The sequence below is a fragment of the Eleutherodactylus coqui genome, chromosome 8 (genome assembly GCF_035609145.1).
Source record: "Eleutherodactylus coqui strain aEleCoq1 chromosome 8, aEleCoq1.hap1, whole genome shotgun sequence".
NCBI lineage: Eukaryota > Metazoa > Chordata > Amphibia > Anura > Eleutherodactylidae > Eleutherodactylus > Eleutherodactylus coqui.
The window spans coordinates 199,451,653-199,467,063 of record NC_089844.1 but is presented as its reverse complement, the minus strand read 5'-3'; the positions used below and the strand labels follow the sequence as shown (position 1 = coordinate 199,467,063).

The window sequence follows — 15,411 nt, the reverse complement described above, 5'->3', positions numbered from 1 at the left end:
GCCGGAGCGCGGGCCCTCCTCGTTCTCGGCCCTCTCGCCGATGCTGCAGGTGTCTGCCTGCTCCCTCCTGCCTCCTCCCTCCGGCCAGTAGCAGTCCCCGACAGCGCTCCCGCTGCTGCCTCCGGTTTGCGGCTCTCCGCAGCAGCTGTCCTTCGCCCCCTTTCTCTCACCGCTGTTGCTGCAGGGGCTCCGGACGCCTCTCCCTCCGACGCTGCTGACCGTGCGGGTGCCGCTTCCTCCTCCGATGGGCCCGGGGCCCCGACGTCCAGGACCCTCATGAGCCAGTCGATGCCCCGCTCCTCCACCGCTGCCCGGATCTTCTCCATGGCGGCCTCCATGTCGGGTAAGTCCTCTTCTGGGCCCTTCCTGACGATCACCTTCGGGCTCTTCACGGACAGGTCTTGGAACTTCGGTCTGGGGACTTCGGTCTGCGGACTTCGGTCTTGGGACTTCGGTCTGGGGTCTTGGGACTTCGGTCTGGGGTCTTGGGACTTCGGTCTTGGGTCTTCTCTACCTTTTCCCTCTTCTTCCTCGTGGCCTCCGTCTTCTCCTTCTGCTTCTTCTTCCTCCGTTGCCGCCTAGGGATGCTCCTCCCCCTGCTGTTCCCGCACTTTCTCTCTAACTTCCCCCTCTACTCCCCCCTATACTACACCCCCCCCCCTCTTCACCCTTCAATTAACCCTGGCCTCCCCGTTAACCCTGTCATGGGCTGCCTCCATATATATCCCCGGGGGCTAGTATTCCGGCGCCTCTGATCCCATTGACAAGATCTTCGGCACTATTCTCCTTCATCTCTTCTGGCCAGGGATTGAAAAAGTCCTCGAGGTGCTGGCTGTGATTGGCTGACGCTTAGCCAAGCACAGCAAGCACTCGATGAAACAATCACAGCCATTCATCGAGCGCTGGCTGTGATTGGCTACACATCAGCCAATCACAGCCAGCGCTTCCAGGAGGCAGGGATTTTCAATCCTGGCCAGAAGAGATGAAGAAAACAAGTATCAGGGACCCGGAAGAAACTGCAGCGGAGCCCTGGACAGCGCTTCTAGGTGAGGTATGCTTTTTTAAAATTTTAAATCGTCAGATCTGACTGCATCTGTAGCAAATCCCCAGCTGTGCTAAATAGGAGTTACCATATAAAAGTAAAGTCCTCAGAGTAACGCTTGTAGGGAGAATGCAACCATAATATGGTGTACCACGGCTAGTTGTCCTGCCGATCCTGTAAAAGACATAAGAAGGGGCAGGACGGCGAGGATCTATAATTATAATTAGCAGACCCCCATTACCATCAGCAATAAGACCCCCGGCTCGTACTTACAGTTTGCTGGGTAAGGGGTTCTGAATCTCCAATATTCCTGATTGCGAGCTGCTTGATGCTGAAAAACACTGGCCAAATCCAGAGAGAATGTCAGAGAGGGGTGATATGGAGGCATTATTACTACTGGGGTCACTATGGGAGTATTATTACTATTAGGGTCACTATGGGGGAATTATTACTACTGGGGCCACTATGGGGGTATTACTACTACTGGGGACACTACGGGGGTGCTTTTACTACTGGGGCCACTATGGGGGTATTACTACTACTGGGGACACTACGGGGTGCTTTTACTACTGGGGTCACTATGAGAGTATTATTACTACTAGGGTCACTATGGGGGCATTATAACTACTTGGGCCACTATGGGGGTATTACTACTACTGGGGACACTACGGGGGTGCTTTTACTACTGGGCTCACTATGGGGGTATTATTACTATTGAGGCCACTATGCGGGTATTATTTCTACTGGGGACACTATGGAGTTTATTCTTGCGTCTGGGACCACTTGGCACAGTACTGACAACTGTAGCATCTCATTTGTAGTCACAGGAACCTGCCACTTCAGTCACAAGAGAACAAACTGTACGTCCTGAATAGTCTCTGTCCAACAGAAGGCAGCCGCCATATTTGCTGTTACCAAGCTGAGTTATCAATGGAAGAAAATTACAACAAAATGGATGAGCAATGTCCTCCTACCAGACCAGGCATTACCAGTGAGACTGAAACCTTCTGGAAACTCTAAGGGGCCGTCGGAGCGGTCAGGCTGGCCCAGTCCAAAGTGAGGAGATGACAGGAGGGCAGGAGGCTCCCTGAGTGCAGCAGACTGTCTCTCCTGCTATATTCCGTCACCTCACTGTCCTTCCTGCTGTGTCCCATCACCTTACTGTCCCCCCTGCTGTGTCCTGTCACCTCACTGTCCCCCCTGCTGTGTCCTGTCACCTCACTGTCCCCCCAGCTGTGTCCTGTCACCTCAGTGCCCCCCTGCTGTGTCCTGTCACCTCACTGCCCCCCAGCTGTGTCCTGTCGCCACACTGTCCCTCCTGCTGTGCCCTATCACCTCACTGTCCCCCCCAGCTGTGTTCTGCCCCTCACTGTCCCTTGTGTTGTGTCCTGTCACCTTACTGTCCCTCCTGCTGTGTCCTGTCACCTTACTGTCCTTCCTGCTGTGTCCTGTCACCTGACTGTCCCTCCTGCTGTGTCCTGTTACCTTACTGTCCCTCCTGCTGTGTCCTGTCACCCCACTGTCCTCCTGCTGTGTCCTGTCACCTTACTGTCCTTCCTGCTGTGTCCTGTCACCCCACTGTCCCCCTGCTGTGTCCTGCCCCTCACTGTCCTTCCTGCTGTGTCCTGTCACCTTACTGTCCCTCCTGCTGTACCCTGTCACCTCACTGTCCCTCCTGCTGTGTCCTGTCACCTCACTGTCCTTCCTGCTGTGTCCTGTCACCTTACTGTCCCTTGTGCTGTGTCCTGCCCCTCACTGTCCCTTTTATTGTGTCCTGTCACCTTACTATCTCTCCTGCTGTGTCCTGTCATTTCACTGGCCCTCCTTCTGTGTCCTGTCACCTCACTGTCCTTCTTGCTAATATGTCCTGTCACCTCACTGTCCCTCCTGGTAGTGTTTCCTGGCACTTCAGTGTCCCCCTTCTGAGTTCTGTGACCTCACTGTCCCTCCTGCTGAGTCCTGTCACCTCACTGTCTCTCCTGCTGTGTCCTGCCACCTCATTGTCACCCCTGCTAATCTGTCCTGTCACTTAACTGTCCCTACTGCTGTGTCCCTTCACCTCACTGTCCTTCCTGCTGTGTCCTGTCACCTCACTGTCCTTCCTGCTGTGTCCTGTCACCTCACTGTCCCTACTGCTGTGTCCTGTCACCTCACTGTCCTTCCTGCTGTGTCCTGCTCCTCACTGTCTCTACTTCTGTGCCCTGTAACCTTTCTGTCCCTTCTGCTGTGTCCTGTGACCTCACTGTTCCTCCTCCTGTGTCCTATCACCTCACTGTCCCACCTGCTAATGTGTCCTGTAACCTCACTGTCCCCTCTGCTGTGTCCTGTCACCTCACTGTCTCTCCTGCTGTGTCCTGCCACCTCACTGTCCCTCCTGCTGTGTCCTGCCACCTCACTGTCCTTCCTGCTGTGTCCTGTCACCTCACTTTCTCCCTACTTTGTCCTGTTACCTCACTGTCCCTCCTGCTGTTTCCTGTCACCTCACTGTCCTTCCTGCTGTGTCTTGTCACTTCAGTATCCCTCCTGCTGTGTCCTGTCACCTCACTGTCCCTCCTGCTGTGTCCTATCACCTCACTGTCTCTCCTGCTGTGTCCTGCCACCTCACTGTCCCTACTGCTGTATCTTGTTACCTCACTCTCCCTCCTGCTATGTCCTATCACCTCACTGTCCTTCCTGCGGTGTCCTATCACCTCACTGTCCTTCCTGCTGTGTCTTGTCACTTCAGTATCCCTCCTGCTAATGGGTCCTATCACCTCACTGTCCCTCCTGCTGTGTCCTTTCACTTCACGATCTCTCCTGCTGTGTCTTGTCACCTCACTGTCCTTCCTGCTGTGTCTTGTCACTTCAGTATCCCTCCTGCTGTGTGAGGTCACCTCACTGTCCCTCCTGCTGTGTCCTATCACTTCACTGTCCCTCCTGCTGTGTCCTATCACTTCACTGTCCCTCCTGCTGTGTCCTATCACTTCACTGTCCCTCCTGCTGAGTCCTGTCACCTCACTGTCTCTCCTGCTGTGTCCTGCCACCTCACTGTCCCTACTGCTGTGTCCTACCACCTCACTGTCCCTCCTGCTGTGTCCTACCACCTCACTGTCCCTCCTGCTGTGTCCTGTCACCTCACTGTCCCTCCTGCTGTGTCCTGTCACCTCACTGTCCCTCCTGCTGTGTCCTGTCACCTCACTGTCCTTCCTGCTGTGCCCTATCACCTCACTGTCCCCCAGCTGTGTCCTGTCACCACACTGTCCCTCCTGCTGTGCCCTATCACCTCACTGTCCCCCTCAGCTGTGTTCTGCCCCTCACTGTCCCTTGTGTTGTGTCCTGTCACCTTACTGTTCTTCCTGCTGTGTCCTGTCACCTGACTGTCCCTCCTGCTGTGTCCTGTTACCTTACTGTCCCTCCTGCTGTGTCCTGTCACCTTACTGTCCTTCCTGCTGTGTCCTGTCACCCCACTGTCCCCCTGCTGTGTCCTGCCCCTCACTGTCCTTCCTGCTGTGTCCTGTCACCTTACTGTCCCTCCTGCTGTACCCTCTCACCTCACTGTCCCTCCTGCTGTGTCCTGTCACCTCACTGTCCTTCCTGCTGTGTCCTGTCACCTTACTGTCCCTCCTGCTGTACCCTCTCACCTCACTGTCCCTCCTGCTGTGTCCTGTCACCTCACTGTCCTTCCTGCTGTGTCCTGTCACCTTACTGCCCCTTGTGCTGTGTCCTGCCCCTCACTGTCCCTTTTATTGTGTCCTGTCACCTTACTATCTCTCCTGCTGTGTCCTGTCACTTCACTGGCCCTCCTTCTGTGTCCTGTCACCTCACTGTCCTTCTTGCTAATATGTCCTGTCACCTCCCTGTCCCTCCTGGTAGTGTTTCCTGTCACTTCAGTGTCCCCCTTCTGTGTTCTGTGACCTCACTGTCCCTCCTGCTGAGTCCTGTCACCTCACTGTCTCTCCTGCTGTGTCCTGCCACCTCATTGTCACCCCTGCTAATCTGTCCTGTCACTTAACTGTCCCTACTGCTGTGTCCCTTCACCTCACTGTCCTTCCTGCTGTGTCCTGTCACCTCACTGTCCTTCCTGCTGTGTCCTGTCACCTCACTGTCCCTACTGCTGTGTCCTGTCACCTCACTGTCCTTCCTGCTATGTCCTGCCCCTCACTGTCTCTACTTCTGTGCCCTGTAACCTTTCTGTCCCTCCTGCTGTGTCCTGTGACCTCACTGTTCCTCCTCCTGTGTCCTGTCACTTCACTGTCCCACCTGCTAATGTGTCCTGTAACCTCACTGCCCCCCCTGCTGTGTCCTGTCACCTCACTGTCTTTCCTGCTGTGTCCTGCCACCTCACTGTCTTTCCTGCTGTGTCCTGCCACCTCACTGTCCTTCCTGCTGTGTCCTGTCACCTTACTTTCTCCCTACTTTGTCCTGTTACCTCACTGTCCCTCCTGCTGTTTCCTGTCAACTCTCTGTCCCTCCTGCTGTGTCTTATCACCTCACTGTCCTTCCTGCTGTGTCTTGTCAATTCACTATTCCTCCTGCTAATGTGTCCTACCATCTCACTGTCCCTCCTGCTGTGTCCTATCACTTCACTGTCCCTCCTGCTGTGTCCTGCCACCCCACTGTCTCTCCTGCTGTGTCCTATCACCTTAGTGTCCCTCCTGCTGTGTCCTGCCACCTCACTGTCCCTACTGCTGTGTCCTATCACCTCACTGTCCCTCCTGCTGTGTCCTTTCACTTCACGATCTCTCCTGCTGTGTCCTATCACCTTAGTGTCCGTCCTGCTGTGTCCTGTCACCTCATTGTCCCTCCTGCTGTGTCCTGTCACCTCACTGTCCCTCCTGCTGTGTCCTGCCACCCCACTGTCTCTCTTGCTGTGTCCTATCACTTTACTGTCCCTCCTGCTGTGTCCTGTCACCTCACTGTCTCTCCTGCTGTGTCCTATCACCTCACTGTCCTTCCTGCTCTGTCTTGTCACTTCAGTATCCCTCCTGCTAATGGGTCCTGTCACGTCATTGTCCCTCCTGCTGTGTCCTATCACCTCACTGTCCTTCCTGCTGTGTCTTGTCACTTCAGTATCCCTCCTGCTGTGTCCTGTCACCTCACTGTCCCTCCTGCTGTGTCCTATCACCTCACTGTCTCTCCTGCTGTGTCCTGCCACCTCACTGTCCCTCCTGCTGTGTCCTATCACCTCACTTGTCCCTCCTGCTGTATCTTGTTACCTCACTCTCCCTCCTGCTATGTCCTATCACCTCACTGTCCTTCCTGCTGTGTCCTATAACCTCACTGTCCTTCCTGCTGTGTCTTGTCACTTCAGTATCCCTCCTGCTAATGGGTCCTATCACCTCACTGTCCCTCCTGCTGTGTCCTTTCACTTCACGATCTCTCCTGCTGTGTCTTGTCACCTCACTGTCCTTCCTGCTGTGTCTTGTCACTTCAGTATCCCTCCTGCTGTGTGAGGTCACCACACTGTCCCTCCTGCTGTGTCCTATCACTTCACTGTCTCTCCTGCTGTGTCCTGCCACCTCACTGTCCCTACTGCTGTGTCCTACCACCTCACTGTCCTTCCTGCTGTGTCCTGTCACCTCACTTTCTCCCTACTTTGTCCTGTTACCTCACTGTCCCTCCTGCTGTTTCCTGTCACCTCACTGTCCTTCCTGCTGTGTCTTGTCACTTCAGTATCCCTCCTGCTGTGTCCTGTCACCTCACTGTCCCTCCTGCTGTGTCCTATCACCTCACTGTCTCTCCTGCTGTGTCCTGCCACCTCACTGTCCCTACTGCTGTATCTTGTTACCTCACTCTCCCTCCTGCTATGTCCTATCACCTCACTGTCCTTCCTGCGGTGTCCTATCACCTCACTGTCCTTCCTGCTGTGTCTTGTCACTTCAGTATCCCTCCTGCTAATGGGTCCTATCACCTCACTGTCCCTCCTGCTGTGTCCTTTCACTTCACGATCTCTCCTGCTGTGTCTTGTCACCTCACTGTCCTTCCTGCTGTGTCTTGTCACTTCAGTATCCCTCCTGCTGTGTGAGGTCACCTCACTGTCCCTCCTGCTGTGTCCTATCACTTCACTGTCCCTCCTGCTGTGTCCTATCACTTCACTGTCCCTCCTGCTGTGTCCTATCACTTCACTGTCCCTCCTGCTGAGTCCTGTCACCTCACTGTCTCTCCTGCTGTGTCCTGCCACCTCACTGTCCCTACTGCTGTGTCCTACCACCTCACTGTCCCTCCTGCTGTGTCCTACCACCTCACTGTCCCTCCTGCTGTGTCCTGTCACCTCACTGTCCCTCCTGCTGTGTCCTGTCACCTCACTGTCCCTCCTGCTGTGTCCTGTCACCTCACTGTCCCTCCTGCTGTGTCCTGTCACCTCACTGTCCTTCCTGCTGTGCCCTATCACCTCACTGTCCCCCAGCTGTGTCCTGTCACCACACTGTCCCTCCTGCTGTGCCCTATCACCTCACTGTCCCCCTCAGCTGTGTTCTGCCCCTCACTGTCCCTTGTGTTGTGTCCTGTCACCTTACTGTTCTTCCTGCTGTGTCCTGTCACCTGACTGTCCCTCCTGCTGTGTCCTGTTACCTTACTGTCCCTCCTGCTGTGTCCTGTCACCTTACTGTCCTTCCTGCTGTGTCCTGTCACCCCACTGTCCCCCTGCTGTGTCCTGCCCCTCACTGTCCTTCCTGCTGTGTCCTGTCACCTTACTGTCCCTCCTGCTGTACCCTCTCACCTCACTGTCCCTCCTGCTGTGTCCTGTCACCTCACTGTCCTTCCTGCTGTGTCCTGTCACCTTACTGTCCCTCCTGCTGTACCCTCTCACCTCACTGTCCCTCCTGCTGTGTCCTGTCACCTCACTGTCCTTCCTGCTGTGTCCTGTCACCTTACTGCCCCTTGTGCTGTGTCCTGCCCCTCACTGTCCCTTTTATTGTGTCCTGTCACCTTACTATCTCTCCTGCTGTGTCCTGTCACTTCACTGGCCCTCCTTCTGTGTCCTGTCACCTCACTGTCCTTCTTGCTAATATGTCCTGTCACCTCCCTGTCCCTCCTGGTAGTGTTTCCTGTCACTTCAGTGTCCCCCTTCTGTGTTCTGTGACCTCACTGTCCCTCCTGCTGAGTCCTGTCACCTCACTGTCTCTCCTGCTGTGTCCTGCCACCTCATTGTCACCCCTGCTAATCTGTCCTGTCACTTAACTGTCCCTACTGCTGTGTCCCTTCACCTCACTGTCCTTCCTGCTGTGTCCTGTCACCTCACTGTCCTTCCTGCTGTGTCCTGTCACCTCACTGTCCCTACTGCTGTGTCCTGTCACCTCACTGTCCTTCCTGCTATGTCCTGCCCCTCACTGTCTCTACTTCTGTGCCCTGTAACCTTTCTGTCCCTCCTGCTGTGTCCTGTGACCTCACTGTTCCTCCTCCTGTGTCCTGTCACTTCACTGTCCCACCTGCTAATGTGTCCTGTAACCTCACTGCCCCCCCTGCTGTGTCCTGTCACCTCACTGTCTTTCCTGCTGTGTCCTGCCACCTCACTGTCTTTCCTGCTGTGTCCTGCCACCTCACTGTCCTTCCTGCTGTGTCCTGTCACCTTACTTTCTCCCTACTTTGTCCTGTTACCTCACTGTCCCTCCTGCTGTTTCCTGTCAACTCTCTGTCCCTCCTGCTGTGTCTTATCACCTCACTGTCCTTCCTGCTGTGTCTTGTCAATTCACTATTCCTCCTGCTAATGTGTCCTACCATCTCACTGTCCCTCCTGCTGTGTCCTATCACTTCACTGTCCCTCCTGCTGTGTCCTGCCACCCCACTGTCTCTCCTGCTGTGTCCTATCACCTTAGTGTCCCTCCTGCTGTGTCCTGCCACCTCACTGTCCCTACTGCTGTGTCCTATCACCTCACTGTCCCTCCTGCTGTGTCCTTTCACTTCACGATCTCTCCTGCTGTGTCCTATCACCTTAGTGTCCGTCCTGCTGTGTCCTGTCACCTCATTGTCCCTCCTGCTGTGTCCTGTCACCTCACTGTCCCTCCTGCTGTGTCCTGCCACCCCACTGTCTCTCTTGCTGTGTCCTATCACTTTACTGTCCCTCCTGCTGTGTCCTGTCACCTCACTGTCTCTCCTGCTGTGTCCTATCACCTCACTGTCCTTCCTGCTCTGTCTTGTCACTTCAGTATCCCTCCTGCTAATGGGTCCTGTCACGTCATTGTCCCTCCTGCTGTGTCCTATCACCTCACTGTCCTTCCTGCTGTGTCTTGTCACTTCAGTATCCCTCCTGCTGTGTCCTGTCACCTCACTGTCCCTCCTGCTGTGTCCTATCACCTCACTGTCTCTCCTGCTGTGTCCTGCCACCTCACTGTCCCTCCTGCTGTGTCCTATCACCTCACTTGTCCCTCCTGCTGTATCTTGTTACCTCACTCTCCCTCCTGCTATGTCCTATCACCTCACTGTCCTTCCTGCTGTGTCCTATAACCTCACTGTCCTTCCTGCTGTGTCTTGTCACTTCAGTATCCCTCCTGCTAATGGGTCCTATCACCTCACTGTCCCTCCTGCTGTGTCCTTTCACTTCACGATCTCTCCTGCTGTGTCTTGTCACCTCACTGTCCTTCCTGCTGTGTCTTGTCACTTCAGTATCCCTCCTGCTGTGTGAGGTCACCACACTGTCCCTCCTGCTGTGTCCTATCACTTCACTGTCTCTCCTGCTGTGTCCTGCCACCTCACTGTCCCTACTGCTGTGTCCTACCACCTCACTGTCCCTCTTGCTGTGTCCTGTCACCTCACTGTCCCTCCTGCTGTGTCCTGTCACCTCACTGTCCCTCCTGCTGTGTCCTGTCACCTCACTGTCCCTCCTGCTGTGTCTTGTCACCTCACTGTCCCTCCTGCTGTGTCCTGTCACCTCACTGACCCTCCTGCTGTGTCCTGTCACCTCACTATCCCTCCTGCTAATGGGTTCTACCACTTCACGATCTCTCCTGCTGTGTCCTGTCAACTCATAGGAGTATTGGGAGGGTTACTAGTGAGGTACCACAGGGGGCAGAATTAGAGGGGTCATTGTTACTAGTGGGGTACCACAGGGGGCAGTATTTGGCCCTCTTCTTTTTAGTATATTTATTAATGGCCTGGTAGAAGGATTGTGCAGTAAAATACCAATATTTGCAGATGACAAAACTATGTAAAGAAATGAACACAAGAGAAGACAGAATGTGGTGACAAGAGGACCTGGATAAGTTGGGGGCAGAAAAGTGGGAAATGAGGTTTAACATTGATAAATGTAAGGTTTTGCACATGGAAAGGGAAATATGTGTCACAATTACACACTACATGGGAAACCACTGGGTAACACTGATGTGGAAAAGGACTTGTGGATTTTAGGGATCTCTAAGCTAAAATGAAGCAACTAGTGTCAGGCAGCTGCTGCCAAGGCAAATAGGATCATAGGGTGCATCAAAAGAGGTCTAAGGGCACATGACGAGAACATTGTTCTTCCTCTTTACATGTCACTGGTCAGAGCACACATGGAATGTACAGTTGTGGGCATCGGTAGTCAAGAAGGACATCAAAGCTGGAGCGGGCACAAGGGCGGGCAACTAAAGTAATAAACGGAATGGGCAGACTACAATACAGAGATTTTTCCCATCATGTATTTATGCCCAGGACTGTCACAAAGGGGCGCTCTCTACGTCTAGAGTAGTGGTTCTCAACGTGGGCGTTATTGCCCCCTTGGGAGCGTTTTTACTTCTCAAGGGGGGCGGTGGAACGAAATGGCGCAACTGGGGGCGTTGGAACATAAAAGGGGCGGTAGGGGGACGTTCTCTGTTTGTTTTGTTGATTTATTTTTGTATAGTAATTACATTTTTCTAAAAATTAGTAGCGAATAAACTGTCCGAAATCAAATCGGGGAAATCTGAAACCGCCAAAAACTGAGGCAATGACTTCCATATGAATCACTTCCAAGTAATGGGAGTTGTGTGCAGCCTGCGCGCCTCTCATATAATGTATGACTGTATAAATGTATACTTACAGCTGTTGCAGGTAGGTATCAGCTGTGAAGGACTGCCGGCGAGTATGAAGTAAGATCGACTTCTGATCCCGCTCCGTACAAAGTCTGCACGCCCAGGACGTAACTGTATGCCGTGGAGCATGAAAGGGTTAAGATTTTCATTTTAGCTGATACTGAACCATTATGTGGTCTTGTGACCGTGAAAACTACGTTAAACCTTATTCACACAATACTGAAAGCGTCACGTCCGTGTTGGAGAAATACAAGGCTGAGCCGCAGCGTTCTGCCACAGATGTTCATGCAGACCCACATGGAGATTTGGCTCCAGTCAATGGGGACAGCGTGTGTGCGGCCGACTGACGCAGGTGTTTCCCCAGCAATGTGTATCTCAGAACTCACGCACGGAAAAATCTGCCCGTATGAACTGCAGCACAGACTTACATAGTATTTCATAGAATGCTAAAATGGCGTGAATTTCATGAGGATTTGGGGCAAAATCAGCAGCAAAAATACACCAATTGAAGGAGCAGTAGGAGAAAATGTAGTGTTTTCTTTCAGGGATGCCTACTTTAGGTTTTTTTCTCTTTTTTTTTATACGTCCTTCGTGGGCTGCATTCCCACGAACGTATATCGGCTCGGTTTTCACGCCGAGCCGATATACGTCGTCCTCATGTGCAGGGGGGGGGGGGGGGGGGACGATGGAAGAGCCAGGAGCAGGAACTGAGCTCCCGCCCCCTCTCTGCCTCCTCTCCGCCCCTCTGCACTATTTGCAATGGGGAGGGGCGGGGCTATTCGCGGAACTTAGCCCCCCCCCCCCCTTCCCGCCTCCTTTCATTGCAAATAGTGCAGAGGGGCGGAGAGGTGGTGGGAGCTCAGTTCCTGCTCCTGGCTCTTCCATCCCCCCCCCCCCCTGCAGAGTAGGACGACGTATATTGGTTCGGCGTAAAAACCGAGCCGATATACGTTTGTGGGAATGCACCGTTAGGGTGCATTCATATGGGCGAGCGTGATAATGCTCTGAGGAACTCACACCGCTATCATGCTTGTTAAATTGCGATGTTCACTGCGAGTGCATTACGATTGTGCAACGGCCGACCCTGGCGTGCCAAAGTGAGGGAGACCATGAGGTTTGCAGAATATAATAATAATCTTTATTTGTATAGCGCCAACTTATTCCGCAGCTTTCAGGCATGGATAAATGCAAAACAATACAACAATTACAATGTGAGATACGTTGGGTTAGACACAAATGGGGTGAGGGTGGTACAGGAGGTGCAGGGGTTGGGGAACACAGGCAATAGGAAATTTCATGTACAGATCATTTATCAGAAGGCAAACAGGGTGGGGCACCATAGGGAGGGGCGAGGGACTAGGTCAGGAGATTTGGTATGCTTCCCTGAAGAGGTGCGTTTTTAAGGCACGTCTGAAATTTCGTGCATCGGGAATTGTCCGGATGCCTTGGGGTAGAGCATTCCAGAGGATGGGTGCTGCTCTGGTGAAGTCCTGTAGGCGAGCATGTGAGGTTCGTATTACAGGGGTGTTTAGTCTGAGTGTGTTAGCCAAAAGTGCTCTGCTCAGGGGTTGTGCAGCGACCCAGAGAACGTACCGCGGTATGCTTAACAGGAAGGCCTGTTTTGTCACGCGTGACGTCAGTACTCCAACCGGACTCTCAGGATGGAATGCCGATGAAATAACTGAGACGAGTCCAGTAGCTTGTGGTAGTAATCTGGGAGTACGCAGATTTACTAAACTTGGAAATGGCACAAGAAGATACAGCAGTATGCAGTGAATTGAACAGGGTGAAGAATACAGCAATATTTACTTAACAACTGACTTAAACGTTCTCTCCTTTCCTTTCTCTGAACTGATTTGAAAGACAATTTCCCCCACTAGTTCCTCTAGCTGAAGGGACAATTAAAGGAGATGTCCCGCGCCGAAACGGGGTTTTTTTTTTTTAAACCCCCCCCCCGTTCGGCGCGAGACAACCCCGATGCAGGGGTTAAAAAAACCACCCGCACAGCGCTTACCTGAATCCCGGCGGTCCGGTGACTTCAATACTTACCGCTGAAGATGGCCGCCGGGATCCTCTATCTTCGTGGACCGCAGCTCTTCTGTGCGGTCCACTGCCGATTCCAGCCTCCTGATTGGCTGGAATCGGCACGTGACGGGGCGGAGCTACACGGAGCTACACGGAGCCCCATAGAGAACAGCAGAAGACCCGGACTGCGCAAGCGCGGCTAATTTGGCCATCGGAGGCCAAAAATTAGTCGGCACCATGGAGACCAGGACGCTAGCAACGGAGCAGGTAAGTAAAAAACTTTTTATAACTTCTGTATGGCTCATAATTAATGCACAATGTATATTACAAAGTGCATTATTATGGCCATACAGAAGTGTATAACCCCACTTGCTGCCTCGGGACATCTCCTTTAACGTTTAATAAAGTGTAGGTGAAGCTGAGTGAAAAGTGCCTGAGGAGATCGCGTCTCATCCTCCTGACCATACACTTGTGTACTGTAGCTTATTTAGGGGATTATAGAAGGTAATGATAATTAAACTTTCTCATTAGCAGGTAGAAATGCTATAGCCTCAGCTAGTGCCTCATGGGATAGATGTGGAAGCAAAAAACCTCAGCCTCCAGATGGTGCCTGATGAGCATCGGACAGGGGGCTGCACTGCATGGAAGTGGCTGCAATACATAGAGGAGACCTCCAGAGTGTCGCAGGCAATCAGGTGATGGGGCAGGGATGGGAAATGTGTTTTCACCGGAGTGGCCCTTTAATAACACTATCCAATGCGAGCATCTAGTAAGATCAACCATCGTGACCATTTAGTGGTACCAAACACATTGCCCATATAGCAGTGCTAGCCAGCAGTACAAACTACAGTGCCCTAATAGCATTGTCAGTCAACAATGCCAATACAGTAATACCAACTACAGTGACAATATATCAGTGCTAGTCACAAAGACCATGTACCGGTAGCAATAGCAACCAACGGGGCCACATAGTAATACCAACCACATTGAACCTTAGTCATTCCAACCATCAGGACCGCACTGCGTGCCAGCCATAATCACCAAGTAGTAGTAATACCAACTACAGTGACCATATAGCAATAGTAGCCACAGTTACCATGTAGCCATACCTATCTTTGTGATTGTATGTCTATGCCTGATCATGAAGGAAGAACACAGTGTGACTATGCGGCCATCATCCTATTCCTTCTGTGGCTAATGTACCTTTCATTTGGGCATAGATGGGTATTTCCACTCCCTCCTGTAGGTATTAATGATTACATCCCGAGTCACATCCTCGCCTGTTAATAGGGCAGCACTATAGTACAGGGCTTCTGTAAACTTCTCCTAACACCCCTCATGACTAACACAGGGCAAAATGTACCCCAACTACAGACACGACGGAGCTGAAAATGTCTATGGGCACCGTACCCTACTGTAGTGAGTGCCCAATGAGGGTATTTCAGAGCATTATCAGAATCTCCCCTATAGACAGAGCTCTAAAGGGTTGCCATCCATTAAATTCAGTGTGTTGGAATTCCTGACCAGTTCAGGATCTCTGCTTGCTGTCAGTTAAGGACAAGATATTTTTTATTTACATCCAGAGGCTGAAAAATCTGTGAAGACCTCCTACTTCTCACAGCTGAGGGTCTGCATCCAGTCTAGACAATCCTCTGTGAGGCTGTAGTCATGCGGACAAGAGCGATATCAGTCTGTGAAACTCGGACCAATATCACGCTGGGAAATATGCAATCTTCCAGGAGAGTGCGATACGCTTTTATGTAGTCCCATAGAAAGTAATGAGTGAGATCGCCAAAAAATAGGACATGCCGCAGTCTTTACCGTCTCACATCATCGCTGCAAGAGAAAAATCTCTCATGTGAATAATGGGTTTTATTTCCGAGTGAGTTTTGTGTGTCTCACAAAGTACGAGAATAATAACCGTGTGACTACGGCTTCAGATAGAAAGCTTAAGCTCCAAACTGATACATTTTATCTGCACTGATACAATGTAACAAACCATCAGGACAGGAGAGAGACTTTTGCTACTCATGTGTTAGGATCATAGTGTTCTTCATCCCCGCGGGGACACGGCAGGGGCGGACAGGTAAGTTTTTTTGTTTGTTTTACACTAAAATTGTTGTTTTTCAGGGAAGGGCTTATATTTAAAGCCCTTCCCTGAAAAAACAATTACGGGGTGCTGGCAGAATGGAGCTGCCGGCAGCAGTCACAGCTCCATTGAAGGCAATGCACGGACCTGCATTCACGTGTGTTTTTGCACATACATGGGTGCACACTTATGGATGCACAAAAACATGCTCGTGTGAAGCCACCCTTATCATGACGTATGATTTTTACCTCCATCGTTATAAAAAGGATAGAGCCATTTATAAAAAGCACAGG

At 52.2% G+C, this 15,411-nt stretch overlaps 1 pseudogene; it reads left to right on the top strand.

Moving 5' to 3' along the window:
• The first annotated feature begins 336 nt into the window (after positions 1–336).
• The window catches only part of LOC136578084 (mitochondrial dynamics protein MID49-like), a 38,562-nt pseudogene continuing 23,487 nt past the window's right edge, over positions 337–15,411 (top strand).